Raw genomic sequence first — 18,422 nt, forward strand, 5'->3', positions numbered from 1 at the left:
GACCAATAAAGGCTTCATTTTCAAAGAACTGGAATTTTCTGTCAATGATTTAATGGTTCAGGCTTTACAGGGTTAAACACTATGCCATAAAAATGGTCCGTCTGCCTTTTTTTTTTTAATTTTTTTATTTTGACTATAAAAAGGATAAAAAAAATATGCTGTGACTAAGTCATTGTGCTCATTTTTCCAGAGCACTTTGAACTTTCAAAATCTAGCAGTCATTTACAATTTACTGCATGTTTTAACACTGCTAAAATGGCTTCTTCTCCAGCTTCTAGTACAGACTGGATGAAATTACTGTAATGACCCAATAAAGTCTATAAAGCACAACGTCTCAGGTTTTACAAACTGCTCGAATTTTTGCAATTGCACAAAAAGTGAAGGAGTTACAGCCGTCCAAACTGCATATGCGCAGGGTGTGTCAGCAATGACACATCAGGTTGTAAAGAGTTAATTCAAGTAAGTGTGGTTGGTTTGGTGACAACAAACAACATTTTTTTCTGTGAGTTTCTGACAATGATACGTTCACATTCTGTCACATATCACGCAGCAACAATACAAGAAGTGACTGTTTAATGCTGCCGAAGGTATTCATTGAAAACTGCAACCGCAATACAAAAACAGTAGAGGTTTAGAGAAAAAGAAAGCTGGTCTGTGCCTGTTCTTGACTCTTCCAGCAACACAAGAGAGACAGATTGTGTTGTCATTATGACCAGGACAAACATGTTGTGTCTTTGTGGAAATCTGTTTTCAATCATTAGTATATTATGACCTGAGGCATTAAAGGGGTCATATGTAGTATTGATATTACAAACTCTCACCACCAGGGAGGAGTCATGCATCAGAACAGAGTTAGTTCTATCAAAACCACCAACGAATCAATGCTATGCATCCACAGACTCTATCACTCACTAAATAAAGAATAAAACACATTGTTTACACAGATCTGCATTATGATATCATCAAGTTTTCTTCAAACAAAAACTCACATCTGGTTATTTGACAGTCAAAATAATACTACGTTTTGATTCCTTGTAATATTCATGTGCTGATTTCAGCTGATAGTTTACATTATAGCTCTGTTAGCATAGCTCTAATTTTAGACAGAAAACAGACACAGTAAAAAAAAGCACAAATCACCTCAATTTTCTGTAGTTTGTGTTAATACGTGCACTTAAGATCTGTTTGGAGTCGTCCAAATTAGATCAGAACTGTCCCAGTTCAGTCTGAACCGTGGACCAACAAATGGTGAACAATAAATAAAGATAATAGCATCTCAAACTAAATTGATATCTTCTTAAATCTCATGATCAAACTCAGTTGTGTTGAAGAAATGCTGTGATTTCATCATCAAACTCCATTCTTCCAAGTTGTGTCCATTGGTGAAAACAACAACAGTGATTCTAACTTTTATCACTATTTCATTCTACAAGTGGTTTCTTAGCCAATCTTATTCCATCTCATCACCTTCTGACACTTTGCTCAAAGGCCCTGTGGTGTAATGCTCCGTTTCCACTACATGGTACTGGCTTGACTGGACTTGACTTGGCCTATTTGCGTTGCCATTATGTAAAAGAACATTGAATCTGGTACTATTTTTTTAGTGCTTGCTCAGCCGAGGTTCCAAAACGGGTGTAGAGATACTAAAATGTGATGTGTAAACACTGCAGACCACTGATTGGTCAGAGAGTTGTCTCTGCATCATCAATGTGCAACCCAGCATAAAAAAAAAAAAAAACAGATTCAGAAGTTTACAGTGAATATACCGGTAGGTTAATCCATGATGACAGCCCACAAAACAATGAAAACAAAGTATCATCCCACTGACATCCTCTATTGTGTCTGTTGTTCTTCTCCTTCTCTTCCTCTTTGTTTTTACCGTCAGCTGTGTCACATTAAAGATGGCATTGTGGAAGTTACATGCACCGTTGCTATGACAACCCCATACTCTAAAGTTGGTAGTACTCCTGTACTGGAAATGGTCTTCAGGAATAGTACCTGGTACCCGTGTCGGGTCGAGTCGAGCCAGTACCACATAGTAAAAACATGGCTTTAGTTTTCCTCACCATGTGAGACCAGCTGAGTGACTCACCACTCCCTCTAGTGGTCACATCAATCTCATGGTTCATTGGGGTAAATATATCCAGTTCATATCCCTACAATCCAATACACCAGTGTCTTTGGCATAATTTGATAACTCTTCATTCTGAACACTAACAATGATTTTGGGTCATTTTTTTATTTGAAAGTACAAATCCCACATATGACTTGGGGTGTGTATTGGCAAGAACCTGGCGATACGATACGAATCACAATACTAGGAACACGGTATGATATACAGGGGTTGGACAAAATAATGGAAACACCTTAAAAAAATCAACAAAATATAATTTAATATGGTGTAGGTCCACCTTTTGTGGCAATTACAGCCTCAATTCTCCGAGGTATTGATTCATACAACTTCTGAATTGTTTCCAAAGGAATTTTAAGCCATTCTTCAGTTAGAATACCCTCCAACTCTTTTAGAGACGATGGCGGTGGAAATAGACGTCTTACTTGAATCTCTAAAACTGACCATAAATGCTCAATAATGTTGAGGTCTGGGGACTGTGCCGGCCATACGAGATGCTCAACTTCATTAGAATGTTCCTCATGCCATTCTTTAACAATTCTAGCTGTATGGATTGGGGCATTATCATCTTGAGGTGAAGGTGTTTCCATTATTTTGTGCAACCCCTGTATCACGATACTGTTAACAAAGCAATTTTTTATTGGTGTTGTTTCTTTTTTAAAAGATTATTTCCTGGAAGAATGGAATTACACCAGAAATATGCACAAATATTAAACACATTTTTATTTGATCACAACAGGATGTAATGCTATATCACAAAATTTTCCTCTGTTAAAACTTAAATTATGTTTTACAGACATTACAGTTTAAGATCCTGCTCAAATGTTCATATTCTATTAGTTCATAAATCACATCATAACATTATATTTGTGCAATCCCAACAAAGGAACTAACATTATTTAATAAAAAAGCATTAAATAATAATAAATAAAATATAAACAAAAAAAGAAAAACTAAAAAACTAAAATGAACCTCCACAATATCTGCATTTGAATAAATACATAAAAATATCAGTTCAGTACTTTTTAACCCTTTGATGCATAGGCCACTACACTGGACAGTTATTCTCCAGCTGTTCTCTTGTATATTCATGGATTTTGATGTTTTAGTTCCATATGAGCCAACATACTGGACACTTACGCACCATCCCATACACTGACATTCAGACCATTACTGTAACTTTGCTTTTCTTGATGAACCTGATCTGCACTAACATGTTTAAGTGTAAACCAATTGTTATTTGTTAGACAAGAAGTTTTTTTTTTTGCATATTATCTCCATGAAGTGAGTAATTACTAGCATTAGAATATGTTAAAATGTGAGAAGACATCAGATTAGCAGCATTAAAAATGTTTTTATTTCATTGTTTTCATATCACTTTCTGATATTGGGTTTTAAAATATGTTTCTTACTTCAAAAATTAAATGCATGGATATTTTTGTAACTCCATAGGAAAAAAAAACTTGATCGCAATGTTTTTTTCTTGCCTAAGGAGGAATAAAAACACTGAAGAAAAAAATCTTGACTAAGGTTCTTACAGTTCATGCATGAAAGGGTTAATATCGATACAGTATTGTGAAATGAAATATCACGATATATTGCAGAACCAATATTTTCTTACACCCCTACGTATGACCCATGTAAAATATATGAAGGAAATGTTTGATAAGGATATACTGTATGTCACTATGTGCACTAAAGTAGACTGAACCAAAATGATTAAATGACTAAACCTCCTCTGCAGAGGTTTTCTGTTATTGAGTGTATTTTCTAGTTTTATATCCGGAGGCAATTTAGGCTTAAAACTGACAGAGAGAACATGCTCTCCCAAAAGTTGTGTATCTGTGGATATACAAAGCCCATCATTTAATTCAAAAAGGTCTGTGTTCTGCCATGTATTATTATATTACTTCTCCTGATGTTTTAGGTTTTTGTCATGGTATAATTACGGCATCAGTACTGAGATACTTAGGACAGGTACAGGAAGGTAGTCATAAATTTGGTATCATGACAACACTATTATTTAGAAGCTAGAGTATCAGTCTAACCTTTCCATGTACCAAACTGGAGTACTACTTCAAGCTTTTACAACAGTGCATGTGATGGTCTCTCTAACATCTAACATCTGAAATGACTGTACAAAACCAGAGCATGTACGTCTCAACCACGTCAGTTCCTTCATACAGGGTGGGGAAGCAAAATTTACAATGAACATTTAGTTGTTTTTTCTCAGCAGGCACTACGTCAATTGTTTTGAAACCAAACATATATTGATGTCATAATCATACCTAACACTATTATCCATACCTTTTCAGAAACTTTTGCCCATATGAGTAATCAGGAAAGCAAACGTCAAAGAGTGTGTGATTTGCTGAATGCACTCGTCACACCAAAGGAGATTTCAAAAATAGTTGGAGTGTCCATAAAGACTGTTTATAATGGAAAGAAGAGAATGACTATGAGCAAAACTATTACCAGAAAGTCTGGAAGTGGAGGAAGCAACAAAAAACGTACCAAAGCTTTTATTAAAGCTCTCAAATCCAAAATCCTAAAGGATCCAACCAAATCCATGAGAAAAATGGCAACTGAACTTGAGGTAGACAACAAGACCGTTAGAAATGCAGTAAAATATGATTTGAAGTTAAAATCTTACACAAGAACACCAAAACACTTGTTGACAACAGCAACAAATCCAACTTTAGCAGTTTTTGGGAATCATGTTTATGGCCGCCTTCTAGCCCAGATCTAAACCCTCTGGATTCTGCTGTTTGGGGCGTTTTAGAACATGCTACCAATAGAACATCACACAGCAATGTTGACTTTCTTAAAGATACTATTAAAGAAGAATGGGAGAAGTTGTCACCCGAATATTTGACTAACACTTGCGCAAGTTTCAGGAAGCGTGTGAAGGCAGTTATTGAGAAAGAAGGACACATACACTGAACAAAAATATAAATGCACCACTTTTGTTTTTGCTCCCATTTTTCATGAGCTGAACTCAAAGATCTAAAACTTTTTCTACGAACACAAAAGGCCTGTTTCTCTCAAATATTGTTCATAAATTTGTCTAAATCTGTGTTAGTGAGCACTTCTCCTTTGTCCTTTGCTGAGATAATCCATCCACCTCACAGGTGTGGCATATCAAGATGCTGATTAGACAGCAGGATTATTGCACAGGTGTGACTTAGGCTGGCCACAATAAAAGGCCACTCTAAAATGTGCACTTTTACTGTATTGGGTGGTCCAGGGGGGTCAGAAAACCAGTCAGTATTTGGTGTGACCACCATTTTCCTCATGCAGTCTTCTTCATGAATTCTCTGAAACACCTTTGGAGATGGCTTATGGTAGAGAAATGAACATTCAATTCACAGGCAAAAGCTCTGGTGGAGATTCCTGAAGTCAGCATGCCAATTGCATATTCCCTCAAAACTTGTGACATCTGTGGTATTGTGCTGTGTGATAAAACTGCACATTTTGGAGTGGCCTTTTATTGTGGCCAGCCTAAGGCACACCTGTGCAAAAATCATGCTGTCTAATCAGCATCTTGATATGCCACACCTGTGAGGTGGATGGATTATCTCAGCAAAGAAGAAGTGTTCACTAACACAAATTTAGACAGATTTGTGAACAATATTTGAGAGAAATAAACCTTGTGTGTACACAGAAAAAGTTTTAGATCTTTGAGTTCAGCTCATGAAAAATGGGAGCAAAAACAAAAGTGGTGCGTTTATATTTTTGTTCAGTGTAGAATAAAAACATTTTCTATAATGTACATTTTCTTGTGGCAAATAAATTCTCATGACTTTCAATAAACTAATTGGTCATACACCGTCTTTCAATCCCTGCCTCAAAATATTGTAAATTTTGCTTCCCCACCCTGTAGTGGCCACAGACTTCTATCTTTTCTCTCAAAATGAAATCAGGACAGTTTGGTGTGTTTTTGTAATGGATGTAAATTAGTTTCAGGTATTGTAAACAAACATCAGAAGCTTCTATGCACTACAGAGTCTGAATTTCACTTTCCACAGATATAATAGCAGCTTAGAATATGGTGAAAAGCACAATGTGCGATTATCACGAAGCTGAGGTCATGTGACAAGCATCTTGAAGTGAACATGCTTTCTCTTCACCCCTTTTTCATTCTTTTCTCTTTATTGTTTGGCTTTTTGGCTCCATTTTACCTCTAATCTTGCTTCCTCCTTCTTCCTACCAATGTGCTGCTTATTCTTTGCCTTTTCTCTCTCTCTTTTTCAAGACTCCTGTATCAGATAAAAAAAAAAAAAAAAAAAAAAAAAGGGCATCCTGTCTACTGACCTTTTCTCCCATCATTTCCTCCTCGAGCATTTTTCCCGGTGCCCAGTTTGAATCCCCATATGCTTAGACTAGCAAATAAAACTAACCTTCAACACATGCTCTGGCAGATCTGGACCCATCACAAATAGGAACTCACATGCATGCATGCACACACAGACAATAAAAGAGGAAGACACCGAAACACGAGGCCTGTTGACACTTTTTCAGAAGGGGAAGACATAACGCTGCATACTATTTAAAAATACTGAGTAGTGGTGGGGCCAACCTGTGGCACAGAAATATATCATATTCCTTCACACTTCCTTTTGCAATATGTTTTCAATGCACTTATGCCAGATAGCGAAAGTAAGGTGCCGATGCTCTAAAAAGATTCTCCTGCCAATTTGATTCACCAGAGTCACTACTACTTGGAATGAAGACAAATGTGGACATGTTGCAGTCAGTATGTGCGTGTTAAGGAAGTACTGAGCTAAGAGTTTGCACAATTTCTTATCAGATATGCATTTTTATCATCAACCTGAAAGATGAGAAAAAAAAAAAAAAGCTGAAAGTTGGTCAAATTTCAGTTTGTAATCTTTAGTGGTATCTGAAGTTTGTAACCAATATATTCATGATACAGAGTTTATTTGATAAGGAATCACATGTAAGTAAGTCATAACTCAGGGGTTCCCAAAGTGGGGGTCGCCAGATGATTTTCAGAAACCTCTTGATGTGATCGCTGAGGTGGTTACGACTGATCTAGGGCAGTATAGTTGCACCTGTACTTCAGTGGAAGGATGTTAATATTGTGAGTTTCAAAGTGCGTAGAAGTGCTTTTACTTTGAAAGAGCAATGGTTTCATTAATGCGGCATGAACAATAGCTTCTCAGCGACAAACAGGTAATGCATTGTTCAGACCTACAGGTTTGACTAATGGTGTCCCATTAATAAAATAAACATAAAAAAGGCCAATAACACATTAATGTAAATAAACATTAACATAAATCACCCCTTGAACATAAAACAGAACACTCAGTTATTTTCTAGATATAGTTATGATGGAGAGGTCAGTGGCCCGGACGCATGCAGTCAGTCGAAAAACCCTTAGAATGTGGGATGATAACCCCCTTAGCCTTATCAGCCCACCCGTGGGCCGAAAAAATTATATTAATATTCATCTACTATAAAAATATAATAAATCAGGACAATGGATGTTTTTTTCAACTTTTGCTCAAAGTTTAGACCCTAATGTTAATAAAAGTACATCAAAGTGTATTTTAGTGCAAACTTTAATGTTCAAACATGACTTTTAATCTTTGTGAGGTGAAATATACGCTATTAAAAATCTCCGACAAGAACAATTAATTTATGCATATCATCGTCAATCCAGCCGAAAAAAAACAGGCGAGGATAAAAAATTCTAATTTCTCTTTTAGTTTGTTACAGTTTACTCAGGCATAGTAATAGATACAATATTTTAGACAATGGGAATAGATTCTGTGAGGTCTCTAAATGTCCATAGACACCAAGAACATCCATATGAACCTTATTATTATAAGTATTATAAGTAATTCTTCATTTACTTTGGGTATGTCTTTTTAGGCGTTTTTCACCTGAAAATATGGTCAGGGTTTAACAGGTATATGGTTAAAGAAAGAGTGCAACATAATTATCTATGACTATTCTGATCACCTATCTGTTTATATCCGTAAATTATATTCTCTTTCATCTAAATGAAAGGGGGGGGTTATACTTTCTGTGTCACAAAATCTTATATCATAAAATGTGAATTTCTTTCTTCTTTTGTTTTTGTGTTGTACTTCTGGAGATGCACGATGAAAATGAATTTAAAAATTATCAAAAAATAAATGAATAGAAAACACAGAACACAATGAGTAAAATGTCAAGTACCCACAATGCACTGCAGCAAATATACCAAAGTATCCAGCATTTCTGCTGGTAAGGTTTCTTGCCTCAATATCATACATTTAATATAAAAAATCATCGACGTCACATTAGACTTATTATACGTATGTATAATACATAATATAATAATACTAATTTCAATAAAAAGCCAAGCGCACCCAGTGCCGCTGTACAATTTTTACCCCCGTATTTTTTTTTTACCCCCTAAGAATTCTGCACATGCTCCAAACTGTTGGACATGCGTAATCGCATTCTTTTCTATGTAAACATATGGTAGTGATACTTGTCGTATTGAATTTACCCTGTTTATTTATCATTTACTATAGTCAATTTCACTTTATTTGGATTTTCAAAACTACACAGTTGATGCGCGAAAACACCAGAAGTAAAAAAAATAATACAGGGGTAAAAATTGCACATGACACCGCACCTTTCTGAGATAATTCTGAGTTAATCAGAATATCAGCGCACAAAGGGATTTTTTCCCGACACTGAGTAGGCCTAGTTATTGAATAAGTAGGACAGACCCCCCCACCCCACCCCCAATTACACACCACCACACCAAGAGATCAATTCCACAGAAAATACTGGTATCATTGTGTGACACCTCTGCATGTTTTTTTTTTTTTTTTTTTTTTTTAATGTTTCAATCACCTCAGGGATAGTGGGGGTCACCTATCTCTGGCACCATAATTTTGAGGGTGGTGAGTTCAAAAGTTTGCAAACCCCTGTCACAGCTGAGTTACAACACTTGTCTCTAGGTCTTTTATAATCAATCAATCAAAAAATATGAAGTATGAACTGAGTATAGCAAAATATAGCAATGCTCACTAAAACCCATTATAACAGGATACCAAGAATAAACATTTAAATCACATTACATGTATATATTTACATTACATCACATATGAGTACAGGTTTGCCTCTGAATAAACCAGGACCCAGTGGTTCTCTTGAAAATAGCAGATTTAACAGATGATAAGGCAGTGAGTTCCAGACTTTTGCTCCTTTCACAAAGAATAATGTCCAGGCAAGAGATGCTTTACAGAATGGAATTTTGCTGTTGATGCATAAAGCTGCTCGGGTAAATCTGTTGCAGGTTTGTGGTTTATTTATGTATTCACGAAAGAGGTTGAGGATCAAGTCCTTTCAAACATTTCAATAGGGTTTTTATGTAGTTAAAATCAATCAACTACAAGTACCTGTCAGTGCACTCCCCCTGAGGTAGTCACAAAAGGGTGAAATACAAAAAAAGGTCCTCATTAGAGTCAGTGCTTGCCTGACGTTTGCCCATTCTAGGCTTTTTTGGTTAAGGGGATAATAATTTGAGTCCACACTTGCACAAAATAGGTGACAGTAATGCACCTTAATGCTGGATTCCAACTGCTATAAAATGGAAAAAAAGAAGTTCATTCGCAGGTTCTGTAGAAAACATGGCAGACTCTTTTCAGGTGATTACACACTAATGATAACATAATCATGAATTTTATATTCCACTCTTGAGCTTGCTCTAAATCTTACACACTCAGCCTTTAATGAAGAAGACACTATCCTCAAGTACAATAAAGCTACAAGCTTAAGCAGCATAGTGCCATGTCCTTATGAATTAAACAGATCCAGGTCCCCAGTAGGCACCACTTTATATGTATCACGTCATATTCTTAACACTGACGTATCATAGCCTGTCCCACTTCGCCCTGGATAACCCAGAGCACGAGCCTCAGAAGGCCATTACACACCATGGAGGAACATTATATCCCTGTGTAGCCATTACTCGCAATCCTGTACGGAGCGTCTGGTAAATGGTCTTAGAAACCCATTCCTTAGCATCTTTTTATGGCCCCTCTCGATGAAGGCTTTAAAAGTAATGAAGCTCCCGAGACCCTCTTCTTACGCAAGATCAAAGTGGCTGTACCATAGAAAATGAGAGAAAGATGGGAGCAAGAGGAAGAGAGGAGTGAGAAAAGAAGACAAATGATGCTCTTCTAGGATCATGGAGGATTGATTATGATGGTCTTGCTCTGTTCCCTCTCACATGCTCTAGCTCTCTCTTTTTTCTATCCATCTTTTTGCCCGCTCTTGCTCATTCCCTCGACTGCTTCTCCTCACCCGTGCTGGTTGCGAGCTACAAGAGGAAGTTTTGATCTATGATCTTTTCTGCTATATTTAAAAAGAAAAAAAAAAAAAACGTGACAGCCGCATGCCTGTGAGACATTTTACATGAACGCAGAGACCGATAACACACACACACACCTGCGGTAGATAAACACCGAAGCACTCTTGAAACAAATGTAAAAGATCAATCCAGGATGAAAAGTAGAAAACACTAGTGAAGGAGCTGTGCAGAGATGTGCATCTGCAGGGAATGCACTTGTGTGTGGACCTTTGGAGGCCACAGTGTCTGGCCATCACTTGGCAGAGGTAAACAGTCCAATTCAAGCTGTAGATCTATTGATTTTCTCCACGTTCTGGGTGACTGTGTGACATACACATGGATACACACTAACTCTCTCCCTCTATCTGACTCTTGCCATCCTTTCCTTCCACTCTCTGTTACACACACACACACTGCAGAGAATACCTGGAGGAGAGGACCTTCATTCACATGCTATGCCAACCAATGACATTTTATCTAAATGGCAGCAGTGACAGTTAAGGCAGTCACTGAATATGTGGCAAACATTTATGAATATGAAAAGATTTATAACAGGGAGGTCATTGGTGTCTACATGAATACACCGCTCCTTCACTACGAATAGAGCTTTACAAATTGGCCTAATTAAGTCATTAGAGATGTCATGACATGCCATTTATACTAACATGCAAATGTGTGCACTCGCGCACAAATTATGGACACAGTAATCTAAAAGTGACACAGAGTGGGATCACCCTCACACATTTGGTATACAACAGCACTCACACACACACACACACACACACACACACACACACACACACACACACACTAGGAAGTCCACTTACAGTTATGGTGCACACAATCGTAGCGGCAGCAAGCAAGTATACAAGAGAGTAAAAAAACAGTTATAGAGATGAGAGTGAGGGGGACTGTGAGAAAGAGAGATGTTGCGTCTTCCTTCGTCCTCTTAATGAGCTCAAAGATCTTCCTCCAGCTTTTCCCTCCACGTCCACAGTTAGAGTAACTCCATGTATGTGTTATAATCGCTCTTTACAGAAGTGGAGGCATTCCAGATGGTGTACATATTGAAGACACGCAAACGTAAAACACACACATATAGACACGCACAAAACTGCAGCCTGTACTGTGACTGAAAACTGGCTACAGTGAGAGCTACCGGCACTACCGCTGTTGCTGCTGTGGTTCGCTTTGACAGTAACCAAGACCAGAGAGAGAGAGAGAGAGAGAGAGAGAGAGAGAGAGAGAGAGAGAGAGAGAGAGAGAGAGAGAGAGAGGAAGGCGGGGGGAGGGAGCCACAAGAAGGGAGGGAGCGAGGGAGTCGACAAATACAAGCAGTCGAGGCAAAGTAGGGGAAGAAGGAGGAGGAGAGCAGAAAAACACAGAAGAGGAAGAGACAGAAAGGAAGGAAGACAAACAATTAATGGGTAGAGACCCAAGATAGCAGCATAGAAAAGGGGCGAGAGACATAGAACAATACAGACAAAAGAGAGAGAGAGAGAGAGAGAGAGAGAGAGAGAGAGGGAAGGTTGTGTGTCACACCTCTGTTGCAGCCTGTGACTCAGCTGGCCAACAGGAAAGAAACACTTGTTATGGCTACTTAAATTAACATAAATTCCAACTGCGCAGTATCAGGTATATATTTTAGAGTGTGTGCTTGTGTGGAATGCAGATAAACACTTCAAAAGCACACACTGCCTTACTTGAGAACCATATAAGAGGTACACAGCTGCAGCACACTGTAAACAAGTCATTTACAGACACATGATAGAGGCAATCCATCAGTGTAGTACTGTCTAGTATGACCACAAACATGTTATTCTACTGCCTGAAGAACAAAGAACTTTTTTTTTTGTTTTTTTTTTTTAAATGGCTTTTAGCATGTACAGTATGGGCCTAAGCAGCTGCCAGAAACCAAAACTATCTACTAATCTAAAATGTTTTCATACTTTAGAACCACTTGTCCTACTAATACATTGAAAAAGGTAAAATACAGTTTGGCAGCTTTTCAGTGACATACATACATTAGACCATCAAAAGTCATCCAAATCAGTGGTTATGCAATCAATTACTAACTCCTGTGTGTATCATGTGACTAAAACAGACAAAAGAAAATATGGAATGCCTAAAAGCACAGGTTTTGTCAGTTCAATGCCATAGATATTGATGTAAGAACGGAAGTGATTTTGGTTATTATCAAGAAAACATGGAAAATGGCTAAAAAGAAGCTCTGAAATTAAACTTTTATGAGCTATTTTTGTTTTTGTCATTATATTTGTCCAAACAAATGTACCTTTAGTTGTACCAGGCATTAAAATGGACAGGAAATTGAATAAAACAAAGGCAGTCTAATAATTTTTTCCATGGCTGTATGTATTAGAAGTCTTACATTTTACTGACATATTTAAATGCTTTTGCTGCCTCCTGTGGATAGAAATGAATAGAATGTTTTTGTACCTACATTGTGTGAAATATGTCTTAAAAAGTTGGAAAATCTAACCCAACAGAAACCATGGTGACATAAAAACACTGCATTTTCTCACAAACATATTGTACACCTTGAATTTTCGAGGCTTAGCTATTTATTTTGACTCTTTAATGACTGTTTTATAGATATTGGACATACAGTTGAGGGAAAAAATTATTAGACCATCAAAAATCATCAAAAACAATGGTTATGCAATCAATTACTAACTCCTGTGTGTATCATGTGACTAAAACAGACAGAAAAGAAAACATGGAATGCCTAAAAGCACTGTTTTTGTCAGTACAATGCCATAGATATTGATGTAAGAACTGAAGTGATTTTGGTTATTATCACGAAAACATGGAAAATGGATAGATATCAGCTCTGAAATTAAACTATTATGAGATATTTTTGTTGTTATCATTAAATTTGCCCAAACAAATGTACCTTTAGTTGTACCAGGCATTAAAATGGACAAGAAATTGAAGAAAACATGGGTGGTCTAATAATTTTTTCCACGATTGTATATGACCTATGGGGACAATCAGAGGCTCCATAGTAAACGCTAATCTTCTGCAACACTGATTCACCATTACAACCTATGTAGTGTGATAAATGACAGTGGTTGTAAATGTTCAGTAAATTATATAGTTTGCGGAAAAATTCTCTTTTTCTACAGTTTTCTCATAATGCCCTTTGAATTTACTCTATTATCTGTATATTAAACATAAGAAAATACCTGCTTTTCACAAAAAAAAAAAAAAAAAAAAGCAAAATACAGAGAAAAATATTATGTGAAAATGAAGTGCCTTCCTTAAGGGCACATCACCCAGCTATTTTTCTGCTTGTTTAGGGAACTGAACCAGCAACTGCTTCACTTCCCCAACCCTCTAGGCCAGGGCTGCCTAAACTGTTTGCAGTGGGACTAAGAGACTTACTAAGAGAGTAAGTCATGGCTGATTCATAATGGTTGTAAAGTTATAATACATACTGAAGCATCGCAGCTGTCGTTTCAGCTATTCTACACAACGGCAAATGAAAAATTCATGGTGTACCAAAAACTAAAACCGATGTACTCTTTCATCAGGTTAACATCAGTCAATTTTGAGGCAGCAAGATAATGACAAACAAACGCACACATATGGTGGCCGATAAGGGCCAAACACATTGCAACGTCTCAGTTCGAGAAAACAGCTGCAAGTACAGGAGCGATGCAAATTCACAAACTCAAATACAAGTCTAAATAAGGTACAAAAAGAGGAACGTGGTGCAAATGAAAAAATAGGACCAATGGCCCTGTAGCTTACTGACCAAATTAAAAGCTTTGGGAAATGTATCCAGATGCCTTTTATTATCACCCAGTTCTGTGTATTTATTATATTACAGAAATAGCCCATGTTTTGGTCATATTCCAATCAGATCTGTAAAAAATTCAAATCCCAACTTGATATCATTGATACTGATTTATTGGATCAATCCACTTCCTATCTCTTATAATGGGAAAATTTTTCAAAGTGGCACCAAATCCAGAATCAGATCCGGATCAAAATAATTTCAATATCTTGTGTTGACATCATCATACAGAAGCTGTATACCAAGTCTGAAGTCAATCAGAACTGGAGTTTCGGAGAAAAAAACAATTGAAATTTTTTCCCCATAAGAGGCCATGTTAAATTTTCTGTAAGTTCCCGGATCCAGAAGAAGATCCTGATCAGCATGTGGACATTATGTTTTGGTCATCTCACCATCAGGGTTGGACTGTAGAAATTTACACCGGATATCATTTATATTTACTGAGTTATTGCATCGATCCACTTCCTATCTCTTATAATGGGGAAATTTTTCAAAGTGGCACCAAATCCAGAATCAGATCCGGATCCAAATAATTTCACTAACTTTTGTTGACATCATCATAAAGAAGTTGTATACCAAGTTTGAAGTCAATCGGAATTGTAGTTTCGGAGAAGAAGATGATTGAAATTTTTCGGAACGGACGACAGACGACAGATGACGCTGACGGACACCACAGGACGACAATAGCTTACGGCCTGTTGGCTGGTAAGCTAAAAATGGCTACAAAAAACAAAAACAAATGCACAATCATCAAATGCTCTGCAAAAAAAGAAACAATGCAAACCAAGAAAACATCTGCAAACGAAAAACTCTGCATAACCAGTGAGTACAACAGAAGTGCTCCAAACCTGTAGGGGGCAGCGTTTATAAACAACAGGCTAGTGTCAAATAGAATCAAAAGTCACATTACTGCATTACTTCAATTTGTTCCCACTGTAGTTTGAAACCCTGTCAGTCAGCTGTTCTCCGTCTCTCTCTCTCTCCATCATGTGTGTCACTGCATTGAGCTGTTCTGCTGACAGTGCCCCCTACAGGTTTGGAGCACTTCTGTTGTACTGACTGGTTATGCAGCTTTTTTTGTTTGCAGATGTTTTCTTGGTTTGCATCGTTTCTCTATTTGCAGAGCATTTGATGATTATGCATGTGTTTTTGTGTCTTGAGGCACATTTTTTCATTTGCACTACGTTCCTCTTGTTGTACCTCATTTAGACTTGTGTTTGAGTTTGTGAATTTGCATCGTTTCTGTACTTGCAGCTGTTTTCTCTAACTGAGACGCATTAGGCCGTTGCAATGCGTTTGGCCCTTGTCGGCCACCGTACACACAGCAGCATCGGTGACACAGAGCTTTGGTTGAAACTATCTAGGTTTGAACCCTGGATTAAGCAGGTTTTCATTTCCTCATATACACACACACACACACACACGAGGGGGATGAATGACTCTTCCAGAACAAAGGACGTACACTACACTGGCCCTTATCACCCACAGCAGGTACAGAAGCAAACACAAAAGACACTTAAGCACATGTATACACACAGTCTGACACAATATTTGTACGCACATAAACATGCACGTTAGCATGATGAGGTTGAGTACTGGAGGTCATGGTGATAAGGAGGCAGCCTTTCTCAATATGGGAGGTGGTGTGGAATTGCAGAGTGTAGGTGGAAACATTGGATTGAGCTGTTCTTGCTGCCTTATTTACCATGACAACTGATGACCTGGGTGCCAACTGGAAGCCGGAGACAAATAGTGCGTAGATTCGTACCTGCCAAAGGATTACCCAAGATGCTTCTCACTCTGCTAACAAACTGCTTACTCTGACTATGCAACAGTATTTATGTGCATTTGTGCTGCTGCCAAATACATTTGTACATTTTTAGTTGGTTACGGCTCATATTTTGTCAGTGATTACGGATGTGTTTGTGTGCTCTTTTTGTGTGCACTCCCACTCTAAATTCTGAGGTACAATGAGAATTTGTTTGATTCTGAATCTAAAAGGAACAAAATGTATGTTCAGTAATGACATGCATGCTAGATCAAAGCTTGTTCAGAAAAAAAAAAGAAAAAAAAAAAAAGAAATACGCACATTGAGGAAGTGCAATTTTAATAACCTACTTTGAAGTCGGAAATGTTAGACAAAATTTTGCGTATTCAAACTGTGACTTCCTGAAATGTACGGCGAGAGCGGCAGGGATTGGTCTTAGATTCAACATGAGAAGTAGAAGCTACCTACAGCAGGGAAAATCTTTGAGGATCCTGGGTGTAAGTGAAAAGCTTAAGCGCTCCTTAATTCCTACTTTTCAAGTTTTGTGTTTAGTATTCCCAGGTTTCGCAGCTGGCTGAACACTATCACAGCTGCACATGGCACACGCTTTACTCTTGAGCTTCCCTTCACTGTGTATAGAAGCTTTGAGCTGTATATGTGTTAGTCAGAATCTAAAAAACATCTGCAGCTGGCAGCACTTTTATCCATCAGATAGCAACAAAGAATGTTAGGCAACCTCACATCCCAACAAACACACACACACACATACATACATACATACATACATACACACACAGAAGAGCACAGGGTTGTGTTTCCCTAGGTGAGCTGATGTTCTCATTCCTCTGTCTACCCTCGACATTGTCTGCATTTTCAGTTTTCCTCTTGACCCCATTCTTCTGCTTTTGAACTGTAAAAATAGGAGTCAGACAAAGATGCAATCACACTTGAGCTCACCTCTTTTGCCCTTTCCTGTCTATTTCTTCATTACATTATATATTAATATTGTCCTTCATTTGACGGACGTGCAGAATAATGGGTTATATGTCCAGATTTTAATTGCTCCCGTCTGACCTTTGTAAGGAAAGCAGAGCAGACTCCAGATGCTGTGTATTTCTTTTGACGTTCCGTACACTGGTCCTGAGGCAGTGTGTGCACGCTCCGAGCGATATGAGGTCTTATCTGACTGAAACAATACTGATTTGTGTTTAGATACTAAATACTTTGATGTGTTCTTCTAGTGTATTTTTTTGTCATTACATGCCTTGTTAATTTAGTTTTGTCTGCTTTAGGAATAACTTTTGAAAATGTATCAAAGGCATAGAATGCACCTACTGTAAAACATAACTACGGCTCATTGTGCAAACATGAAACTAAAACAGGAGCGGTGCATGCCTTCTGGGTCTGGTTTTGATAAAAGAAAGCACGACTTTAATCTTTTTCAACTCTTGTAAGATTACTGAGTGTAAAATCATGGAAGTGGGTTCTTAATTGGCATAGCTTTCCATGACTTAACGTCTGTGCTCACATAATTCACTGATAATTCTTATCTCCCTTTTGAGTCAGACAAGTATAAATTACCATGAGAACATATGCAGAGTTTGAGAAAAATCTATATCTAAACTAAATTATGAAATGCAGGAGGAGGAACAACAACAAGGGCTACATTAATGTGCATTATGTTTCAAAACTGAATCAATATTTTAATATTTGAGTGATGTTAAAACTTCAGTTACAATGGCGAAGATTTGTCAATACTAGATGCATTTGGTAGTTTAATTAGGCAGCTGTTTGAAGAGTACAGCTCAGTGCACTGAAATATGAGCTACAGTGACAAACAAACTCAATCATTATTCCAGGCTATAATGCCGTCTTTGATATGCACTGAATATCATGTCTTCATATTTTGGAGGGCTGGAGATTTTCTCCTGAATGAATTTACCAGTCTCTCTGTGTGCTATTTTTACCCGTGTATATCTGCAGTATGCTAGCGTAAGATATTTTCTGGGAGTGTGAAATTTGCTTTTCAATCAGATAATGACACACTTCAAGTGTGTTATGACACAGACAACTCACACATCCGTCAAACACTGTTTTTAAGATGAGAAAGAAAGAAACTGAACTTTTCTGTCAGGGGCTGATACTGGTAGTTGAATATAGTGAAATGGTACATGTTCTGTAAAATGATCCCCGCTGTTTCTCAATATTGCACAATCAACACACTATCTATGCTACAGAAATAGATCGCATTGTGCCTGGCAGAGACACTTTGTAAGCAATGAAAGCAGGTTGGACGTTTTCAGCCTGAAAGGTGAATACTTACTGAAAG

General features: G+C 37.6%; 1 protein-coding gene across 4 annotated transcripts in view; it reads right to left on the reverse strand.

Moving 5' to 3' along the window:
• Positions 1-18,422, reverse strand: part of inpp4b (inositol polyphosphate-4-phosphatase type II B) — a 306,898-nt gene that overhangs the window by 191,222 nt on the left and 97,254 nt on the right. Inside the window, exon 1 of one of the 4 annotated variants that reach the window (XM_030140373.1) lies at positions 11,333-11,682. The exons of the other annotated variants lie outside the window; for them this stretch is intronic. The gene's annotated coding sequence lies outside the window, so the exon portion shown is untranslated. Of the gene's footprint in view, positions 1-11,332; positions 11,683-18,422 lie in introns of those variants that run through there. 4 annotated transcript variants of the gene reach the window in all.

Source organism: Sphaeramia orbicularis, chromosome 1, assembly GCF_902148855.1.
Source record: "Sphaeramia orbicularis chromosome 1, fSphaOr1.1, whole genome shotgun sequence".
Taxonomy (NCBI): Eukaryota; Metazoa; Chordata; class Actinopteri; order Kurtiformes; family Apogonidae; genus Sphaeramia; species Sphaeramia orbicularis.